The sequence below is a fragment of the Anopheles bellator genome, chromosome 1, assembly GCF_943735745.2.
Source record: "Anopheles bellator chromosome 1, idAnoBellAS_SP24_06.2, whole genome shotgun sequence".
NCBI classification, from domain to species: domain Eukaryota; kingdom Metazoa; phylum Arthropoda; class Insecta; order Diptera; family Culicidae; genus Anopheles; species Anopheles bellator.
Genome location: NC_071285.1, coordinates 4,118,202 through 4,128,960, shown reverse-complemented (window position 1 = coordinate 4,128,960; position 10,759 = coordinate 4,118,202).

Sequence of the window (10,759 nt, the reverse complement as noted above, 5' to 3'; positions counted from 1 at the left end):
TACCTGCAAAAAAAAAGGACGTCGGTGCGTCAATGCAAAAACAATTATGTGGCGTTCGTTTGCGGCAAAAGGAGAGCGGCACGATTTTCTTGTTGCGCCTCACACACCGAGACACTCCACTGAAGGTGTTACTGGGAATAAAATTTGGTTGCCAGGCGACAAAAACGGAAAATCTGCCTCAGTAACGGACGAAGGGAGGCACAGTTGATGACGCACCCGCTCGGAAAGCCCACTCACTCTGCCTCACGCTGCCCTGCCATTCCCTGCTGCCTAAAACAACACTAAATTAGCGACCGTTTCTATTTACATAATTGATTACTTTTTCCCATTTCGGTCCCTGTTCGTCGCCGGTTCGTCGTTTTCACCTTTCTTTTCACCGTTAATCCAAACCATTTTGCCAAGGCATCGCGCGTCACAGCAACACCTCGGAAAACTATTAACTCATCGTGCCGTACGTATTCCGCAAAAACTTCACAACTTCTCCGGGTGGGGGACCGTTCTATCCAGCCGCCAAGGACCTTCGCTTCCGATCGCTTCGAGCGCACAGCGAACACTGAACACGCTGTCCTCGCCAACAGCGTGTGTCCTGGGGCACGAGCCTCAGCAATCAGCTGTTGGCCGCGCCGAACGATGCCGAAGACAGCCGAAAGGACGAACCGAGCTCGGTCGGCTGGTCGGCACCGAATGAAAACAGCTTCCCGGGGACTTCGGAGCGGGTCCTTCCCATTCCCGCCAGCCGGTGTTTATATTTTTGGGTGTTTCGAAGCTCACCTCATCCGTTTACAGTACATGCTGGGGCTGCAAAAAAAAAGGGAGACAGAAGGCGAAACGTAAACTTCCGAGAATGGCATTCCACTAAAGTCTGCGCTTCGAACTAGTATCCTTGCGGTAGAAACGGCACCAATGGTTAATAGATTCTGTGGCAGATGTCCACACGTTTCGGGGTGCCTCATTTGTGATCAAATTGGATGAAATCATCTTCAACTACCTTCCAAGCCAACCCCATTTCTAACGGGTCCTGTTTCACAAACTATGGAGGATACAATCCAAAACAATAACCTTCTGTTAGATTACGAATCCCGGAACTGCCATCCTGGGCTGGGTTGCCAACAGCAAAACAACGCAATAACGGAAGCAATTCGGAACAAGATGGCGAACACATCACACTTGAGGCATGCTTCGATCGGTCCGCAAAACAGGCGCAACAGGCGAACGGTGGAACGTCATTCTTTTTCAACGCCAACTTCGCACCGAACGGAAGCCTCCTTCGAGCGGATTCTCGCCACTCGGTTGAAGGTTTCAGAAGGAGCGAAGAACGAGAATGTATTTATGTTGCGCTCTGGCAGAGTTTGGTTCGGCGCCTCACGGCGTGGTGCACAATAAAATAAATATAAATGATTGCAGCCGTCACACATAAAGTTAACGACGGTGGGCGCAAAGTAGGCGCCGACACTTCATTGCCACTCACTCGAAACGGCGAATGAAGCGCGTCCTTTACACGGCCAATCACGGCTATAAATATGCCACTGATCCAAGGCTGCGAACAGCGGGGTGTTGGCCACAGCAAAGAAATACTTCTGCGAGAGCTGTTAATGATAATCACACCAAACGTGTCCTGGTTCCACGGTTTCTTCAAGCCGAACAAATAAAAGCCTAACTAAAGTATTGAATTCGTAACACAAGTCACAAGCTGGCTGACGGGCATAAACCGAGCCACGTCATCCGGTTGGCCCCTGCCCAACTCTCAGGACCCGCTTTCGAAACATTATTACGTATGCGCGTTCCATATTCTCTGCAGCAGAATGCATTTACCGACGCAAATATTTACCCCAAACACTCGGCAAGGAATCGGAGAACTCACTCTCTGTATGGGGTGCACCATCGCCAACCAACCAATAGGATTCGAACAATCAAAACGAAACAGAAAATCACTTTGATCAAATAAACATTCCATCAACGGAAGTGTGCGGAACGCCGTGCAGACACGAGCAGCAGCAACATCAACTTCCGGGCACTCTTCCGGTTCCGGTGGAAGGACCCGTTAAATATTCAGGCTCTATTTCTCACGCCCTCTCGGCCCCGGGTCGTTCATGTGGCAAACCTGGCTGGGTGTTTTCCAGTCCAGTCACTTTGGAGAACATAAAAACGGTGCCCCAAAACGGTGCCCCTCGATAGTCTGATTATGTTCCGTTGAATTGCGCATTAGAATAGATATCCGATTGATTGATAATTTAGCGACACTTTTCACGTTAATCTGCCCTCAAATCCCTTCAATAGGCTTACCTGCAGATTCCCGAAAACACGGCGGTAAAAAAACTCTGTTTTGACAAAGGTCAATGGCAAGGTGCAACCCCAAAGTGCAACCCAGGCTTGCCCTGGTGCTGTCCAGGATAATCGATGGTGCCGACCCGGGTTTTGCTTATTGCGGCGAGCTTAGGCCTTAATTGAATCAATAGAAACCGAGCGACGCATGAAATTGAAGTCCTCCGCTGTCACCTCCAAAATACGATCCACGTCGATGCCGGATCCGAATGGCCGGCTCCGGCTCCGCCCGAAAGCTCCTGCCACCTGTTACGCGACCCCTTGATCAATCGATGTGACATTGATTGGTAACGAAAACACCGGACACCCGTGACCCGAGCACACAGAGCACCCGACCGAGAGTGAGAGAGGACGAACATTATTTTATGGTTCCATTATTTACTATGTTAATGAAGGCCACCGGAAACCCCGTGACACCGCCCCGGCGTTGGGGTTAGATTCAAACTATTTAAAACCCGAACCCGGTGCGACGCACCGGAAATTGATATTCAATGTTTGATCGTAATCACCGTGATTATATCGATGCAAATTCTCCAAAGCCGGCCGACCTCAGCGACCTGGCCAAGCTCAGTGTTCAACCGCACCAGCAATCGTATTTAAAGGACTCTATCGTCTCCAAAGGCAGTCATGCTTTAAGTTTTCCAATTGATCGATGGCGAGCCTAAAATAGCGATAGGTCTGACGCACTAGGCTGGTGTTCCGAAACGACGATACCCGATTGTGCCTTTCGATAGCCGAAACCCAACAATCAACACAACTCGGTAACAACGCCGATAGTGGCCGCTAGACAGCGGACACAGTCGGATCATGGATTGACAGTAATGCGTGGCTTTGATTTTCTTTGAATAATTTAATTGGCAAACGTAGCACGGTTACCTGGGCTTCCCGCCCCAGTGGGACGGGCCAGCCTCGAGGGCCACCTCAAATCCAAACAGACTTCTCAACGACCGTGGCGCGGCTATGCTGCTTGTAACCCCACATCAAAGCGAAGCCTTCCATCGGAGCATCGGAACCGCCGGAGCGCCGACACTGAATTTCGGTTTCAGATGAAGTTGTTCAACATATTTGCCCGCACTGTTCAATCACTCCGGGCACTTCAGGTGCGAGCAGCCGGAAGCCGACCAACCCGATCAGCCACAAAATTTGCAAACAAACGACGGCGGACCCGGAGGAGCCTGTTTGTTTGCCGCCGGGTCCACTACCGGTTGAAGACTATTTTAAGCAAAGTCGCAGCAAATTCACTCAACCAATTGACGGACTCGAAGGCTCCGGTCGCCATTAAAACGCACGCCGTTTTAATCGATTAAAAACGATTGACGGGCACGGTCAACAACTCCCTCGTTACTGGCCCGCTCCACTCCTCGGGGAGGTCATCGCATTGTCACTTAACTGATTATACAAATGTCCTGGAACACCCCCACGGGGGAGGTACATTAACTTGATGAGGCGGAAACACGTGCTCCAACTCACGCGCGCGCGGAGCGCGATTCCATTTCCGTAGCCGGGCACCATTTTACATATTAAATTAATAAATATTAAATCACCTATCAGACGAACGATCGATCGATACCAACCACCGAGTGTGGATGTGTGACCGAGTTACGTACCGACTTTCTGGGGCAAAAGTGCCGCTTGTTGTCTGGCGTTTAAACGTTCATTGGATTGGTCCGACTGGCAACTGGCTGACTTACGGACGGACTTTACAAAAGCCCCTTGTTTATAGAGAAGATCATCCTCGGGGGTAGGGCCGGCTAAATTAGTTCACCTTGTCGCACACTGTTGCCTTAAAGCCAGGTTGAAGTCGGACCCTGGACCCAGCATCGGATCTTCCTGATGCGTTGCCGGGAGTATGCATTTCTGAGAAGTGTTTCGTTCCTGACTGGCGCGCCTGACTGGATTGAAAGAGGTTAATTTGCTAGAGCCAACGAGTGAGGGAGCGAGAGAGCGTTTTCTTCGTAAAGGAGCACCTCGGACTTGGAATGGGCGGAAAGTCTCACCGAGCCCCGAGCAATCAGTTGCTGCGGACTGCGGATGTACCGGACGTCACCAAAGTCTCCGCGAACAGATGAGCATGTCGTTGCCGGTAAACCCACACATACGGCCGGCAGGATGGCCGGCAACCAAAAGTTTTGTCATCGAACGGGTGGAAAACTCGCCGAAGAAGTGGCTCCTGGAACGACGATGGCAAAAGACAAAGTTGCGCCTTCGGTAGGATGACGTTCGAGGTTGTCACACGTGGCCACCGGGTAACCAGTAGCATACGGGGACTTCCGGGCTAGCGGCAAGCACTTGGCCAAGAAAGCCAGTATCATCGCACACACAATGGAGGCATCACCCCGTTCGCTTCGTTAATAAAACAACAGCTGAACCTAGAGATTGGAGCCACGCCGATCGCCCCACCGTTGTGGAGCATTAGTTTAATATATTTCAAGGACACGGGAAAATTATTAAAACAACGTGCCGGCGCCCTGCAAAACAAACCGACCCGGCCCGGCTCTCTAATTAATTTATGTATGTCCCCGGAAAAGCCGGGGAAACTTAAAAATGTCACCAGCTCAGCGCCTGCCGTTGGCGATTAGTTGGTTGCCGTGGAGATCAGGAGGACTCGCCGCAGGCTCCGTGATCGAAACCAGCCCGCTTAGATTATGCAACGCAACGTGGTCGCGTGTTGTTGTGACATAATACGGCAACAAAAGAGCGAGAGGGAGAACTTTCCGATCGTACGTGTGCAGACACACCACGCGGGGATGCAGTTTAATGAGTTTTCTTGGTGCACTCTTGGTGCCTGCAAGAAAATGGTGGCGACATACGAAGTTATGATTAGAAGTTCTCGAAACATGGCCGCGCTGCTGGGGCACCGAAGTGAAAAAGTTTAAATAGACTTTGAGATGGTGCACTTATTACGGAATACGTACGTGGTTTAATTTGGGCGCAACTGACACGGAAGGATACGTTTGAATAAAAATCACGGACATCAGGACAACACGGTAAGACAGCAAATTGATTGTGAGTTTTTCGGAAGAATTTCCTGGTATTTAGCACGCAAGTGAGCAGAAAAAGAGTAGAAAAGCAATCAAGAGGCTGCTCAATTAATTCGGAGCCTCGATAATAGAGGGCGCTGCTACGAGGTTGATTTTTTTTGTTATATTAGTACACTCTTCATATAACAATATGTGAAGTTTCATTTAAATCGGTCACTTAATTATTTTTAGTATCATTTAGTTTCGCCATTTAGTATCGACGTGTCACAGTATTTTGAACTATGGACAAACTCAATTATCGTGGAGTGAATTAATTTTTATGTTTGAAAGGTTTAAAAGTAACGGAAAATTATGAACGAATGTGGAAAGTGGATAAGGACTCTTCGCCTTCAACCAGAAATTGAAAAGAGATGTTTCTGAGTTTAAACGTGGTCGTCCTAGCCTTCAAGACGATTCACGTCAAAAACGTTAAAAAACAGACACAACACCTGAAATTTTTATTTTTTCTACAAAAATACAGGATATCGGTTTGGAAAAACATCGAATCAATTAAAGACAATCAATTCATTGTGCAGTACAACCAATATTTTGACTGACAATTTGGGTTAATGAGCAGTCTAGTAATTACCTACAAAAGCGCAACTGTTTACCGTGGTTGATAACACGCCCCGGCCCCGGAGAACTTTAACAGCACAATTCAAGAAAAGTGCCCCGGGCGAAAGGACCCAGCAAATGAGAGACCCCGAAGCTACTAATCTTATCATGATCCGGAAACTTCCCGGAAGTCGAAAGTAAATTGCGCTAGATCGGAACACAACAATTCCTAGACCCCGGCCCAGGCGATAGATAATATGTTTTCTCTCCATTAACAAAAGTCCGGCCAAGATCGGCACCTACGCGACCTGCAGACGGCCAGCGGCCGGAAATCCTCCCGCCACGTGGGCAACGCGAATCGGCAGCGAACCGCAGCCGAGTGGATAACAAGCCCCAATAAACTACGGGACGCCAGCCCAGGACTCCATTCCTGCCTGCGGTGCCAGGACTTACAACGCGAATCTTGGGGCCCGTTGGGCTCCCGTCACGTCTGCAGTTCGAAAAGCACGTTTGCGAATTTATATTCAATTGTTTTGCATTTACTACCCGGGCGGAAGCTACATTTTCATTTCGGTCTCGTCGTCGTCGTCACATGAACCGGAACCAGTTGCAGTTTCGCCGACGACGACGACGACGAAGCGAAGCGTCGATCGACGTCATTTTTCGCCGCCAAGCGAAACCCTCTTGGCCTCGGCGCCCCGGGCAGAGTGACAAATGGGAGCACCGACCTGCCAACGGAACTTCCGGTCCCGCCGACGCGGATTCGCTTCATTGCGGGAGCGTAACGCGTTACGTTGATAAATTAAACCACCCGCAGCAAAAACCAGGTTCACGCTTCCTGCTTCCTGCGCTTTTTTAAAGCGACTCTTTAAACTCGTTCTGTGTCCTCGCCGGCAACCGGAAGCAGGCCGGGTGGCGGGTTTTGGGCAACAACTTTACGAATGCAAATCGCCTGGTCCCGCCCAGGTTTACACCTTGCGCGCTGCATAATCAACGAAAAACCCGAATCAGGCGCCGGTTGGGCCGCATTTTCTTTTGTGTACGAGGACACTTTTCGCCAAGATCCGCGCCTTCCGCGAGGTGTTTATTGTTGGCGCCCGCTGTGGCACTGGCACAATAGCCGTGCAATCTCCGGCCATTCGCGTTTCGTTCGTGGCCGGTTGGCGCAATCTTGGCGCACGTTCCAAGATGGGCCCGTAAAAAGTGCGCCTCAGATGCAACGAATGGTGGGTAATATGGTGAAAGGGCACCGGAAACCGAACGACCCGGTCTTTGTGTGGGACACAACCCGGGCTGGCCATTATTTTTCGTTACCCCAAGCTGAACTGTGGATAGGATAACTTCTACTTTCGCTACTCCCGATTTAGGTTTAGCGATATACCCCGGGCCAATACGCACCGGAAATGCCGCACGACGTCCCTCCAGATAGCCGACACGTGGCAGGCGCCAATTTACACATTGTTTTGCATCCGCCGCACATCAAACACGGTGGTGGCCACAAAACAACACCATTCAACACGAAGTTAACGGCACGTTTTAAGACGCTCCGGCCTCGCCTCAAGAAGGAACCGGATGTAAACACGGCGCACACAAGGGCGCTCCGTCAAGGACGGTTACCAACGGTGATAAAAAAGAGTATGTAGCGGCGGGTGGGGGGCTAGGAATTTACGATAACAACCACACCGCACCGCACGGCACTTCCATTCCGGTCTGGTCTGGTGGCGCGACGGTCTCGATTAACGGCACGAAACTTGCGGCCAGCCCTCCTTGCGCCCTTTCGCCCGAGCCTTGCTGGAGTCGCGCGGAGTAAAGTCAGATTTTATCTACAGCTTCCATGGTAACACGCTTCCGGGTGGCTGGCCACGTGCAATCGTTCGGATCGGGCCCGTTCCGGAAGTCGTCCTTTCTTAGCCCAGACCGCCAGGCTATCGACTCAGACAGGGCCAGGAAAAGTTTTGTACCTCGCGCGCGATGAAAATAAGTGCCCGTAATAAAAATAGAGAGCGTTCGAAGAGCCGCCGCGGAGCATATCCCTGTTTCCGGTCCGGGAACAGTCTCGGACAGACGCGTCTCCGGCGAATCAATAGCATCCTTGAAGCGTTTGTGGTTCGCGTGCATCACGCGACACAGGCACGCGACGGGCTGCTGCAATCTGGCGGATTTCCAGCAAATTTAACATCGAATGATGATGCCCTCGGTTCTGATCGTGGGCCATCTTCGTTCTATTCTCGCTCTCAGGTCTTAGTGATCGCAACCTATTTTTTTGTGGCCAACATTCCACGCCAACACAACGCCGACCGCAGGCTGTAGGTAGGGGCCAAACCTACGGATTGAGTTTTAATTAAACAGTTGAGGCAAACTATTCCACCAACTAGGATAAATCAGACAAATGAGCCGGTTCTTGTTCGCCGGCCGCCGATCGGGCTTCTATTAGTGCACCGCCCTTTCCTGATGTTTCCTGATAGTTTTTGCTCGCTTAAAGTGTTTTGTGTAAAGCTCCCGTCGTCGAGATGATACTTTTTATCGTTAAACTTATTTAATCATGTTAAAGAAATGTTCAAACTCCAATCGACGTCCGCATGAGTGAATGAAAAGCTCCGATCGACGGTGATTAAGGTCGGCAAGCAACACGCGCGCGGAAAACTTTGCTCCTGTCCTCCTGTGCTTTATGAGCCTCCCAAGGCACCAAACCAAGGTGAAAAAAAAACGATGGCAACATCGCAGACTGCCTCAGAACGCCCGATACCTAATTGAATGCGAAGTGTACAACGAGCTGTGGCCCCCCCTAATTAATGTATGGCCGCGATGCTTCGGGGCCATCTTCCTCTAGCCTGACAAAAAGATTGTTTTCCCGGAGATACGTACCCAAATTACTTAATTTAAAACGCGCAAGAATAATTATCAACGCCTCGCAGCAATGGCCCAGCGGCTTCGGCAGCAACACGCGGGGCCTCGTCGGTCACGATCCGCAATTAGCGTGTGTAGAAACTTGGCTCGGCTCGAACATGAGCAGCATACCGAATCTGTACCGGTGGCCCGTCTTCCTTCGTTTGAAGCATCGTTTCGGTTGCGGCAACTTTCAATTACACGTCGCGTATCGTTTTATTTAATTTTAAAGTTTGTTTGCAATGGCATCTTGCGCACGTCCGTGCCCTGATTAATTAACTGATTCTTTCTTTTCGGGTCGGCTCTCGCGGGTATGTGTCGTCGATATACTTGAGACGACTGTTTCTTCCGTTTTGCCGATTGCAACCGATGCACAAGGCAAGTAGAGGTCCAGTCTGGCTGATTTCTTTTCACCAGAGCGTCCTCAAGTCGTTTGCGAATGCTTCGTTTCAGTCCCCCCGGGGGGCTTAATTTTCTTTTGAAACGATACGTATTTGAAAGAACTGCCGTAGACTAAGCGGCCAGCCATGGTGATGCCAAACAACATCTTAAGACTTTGTTTGTCTATTCATCTTTTCGCGTTTTGAAGCCCGCCAACGAGCGATTATGGTGGAGGCCGCTCGGGGTCTCCTAATAGGGGACAAAAATAGCAACAAGGATCAGTGATGCAGGGACTCTAAGCCGCCCAACATTATGCTTCGTGATCGATTTCCAGACGTTTCCATTAGTTTAAAATTACTCCATAGTACTCAAACTCTGGGAGCTTAATTATCTTATCGTAATTTCATATTAAACCATTTATCGATGGCGTTCCGTATCGATAGTTATGGGAAAGTGCCCCGGCCACAGTGCACCTTTTTGGGGCCATCAAATTTGCATTGCAATTGTACACATATACACACACCACAACCTCGTAAATGACTGATGTGGATCCATCCATTTTTAATGACCACCCTGCACCCGGCGTCCTCGTATCGCGTAACGCAGAAAAACCAACAGAACCGACGGGTAGAACGGTACCGAAAGAAAATTAGTAGTTCCGGTGAGTAATCACATGACATACGACACCATCATTAAGTGAGCATATGTACGTGAGCACCACCGTGTGTGGTGATGGCCAAAAGTGATTGATTTCAATGACTACCCCCGATTGACAGGCCAGGAGCTCTTCTCCGCTGGGAAGCCATTCCCGGAACCGGCGAACACGTGTGACGGGGGGGGGTCTGTGCACTCAAAAATTACTATTCATTTGAGGACGACCGGCCTCTGATCTCCGTTGGTGGGTAGCGTTGCCTCTCGAAACGGTATCGATTTAGAATTCTCTATAAACTATCTATCAATTTCTGCATTCATTAATTATTGAGACAGTACCACACCGGTAGTTAGTTGGTGCACTGAGAAGTGGACAGTTGTTGAAGCGCTACAACTGAAGACGGTGCACCGGAAATCACGCATATCTTTAAGGCATAAGAACGGCTTATGAACGGCCCAAGGTTCATAGAGTTTATTTAAAAATAGGTGGTTCCTGTACTAAAGCCCTATCAATCGGTTGCTCGAATTAGCGAAAGAGATGAAAGAGAATCGCAGCAACAGAGCATGTAAGTTCGAGCAGTCGAGCAGACAACCAAATGCTGTGTAAATGTGTCACTTACAGGCTGTCAGTTGGTTTTTTCAATTTTTAGCCGGAACAGCCTAGTTTGGCGGGATTGTTAATATTTATGAATTGATCGCACGCGATTATAGTAAAATTTTACAACAAGTTCGGTATCAATAAAATAAAGCTGTGGCGTAGGAATCGCACCTCGCCAGGGATTGGTGCACACCGCGTGAGCCAAATCTCAATTTCCGGACGCAATCACGGGCCGCACCGCGTCACCTGTTCGTATCTAATAACGTGCTCCCTCAGAAGGATGATCGGGAGGCACTTGAAAGGCTAAACGGAAGCGGATCGCAACGGATACCGGGGCCACTTCACG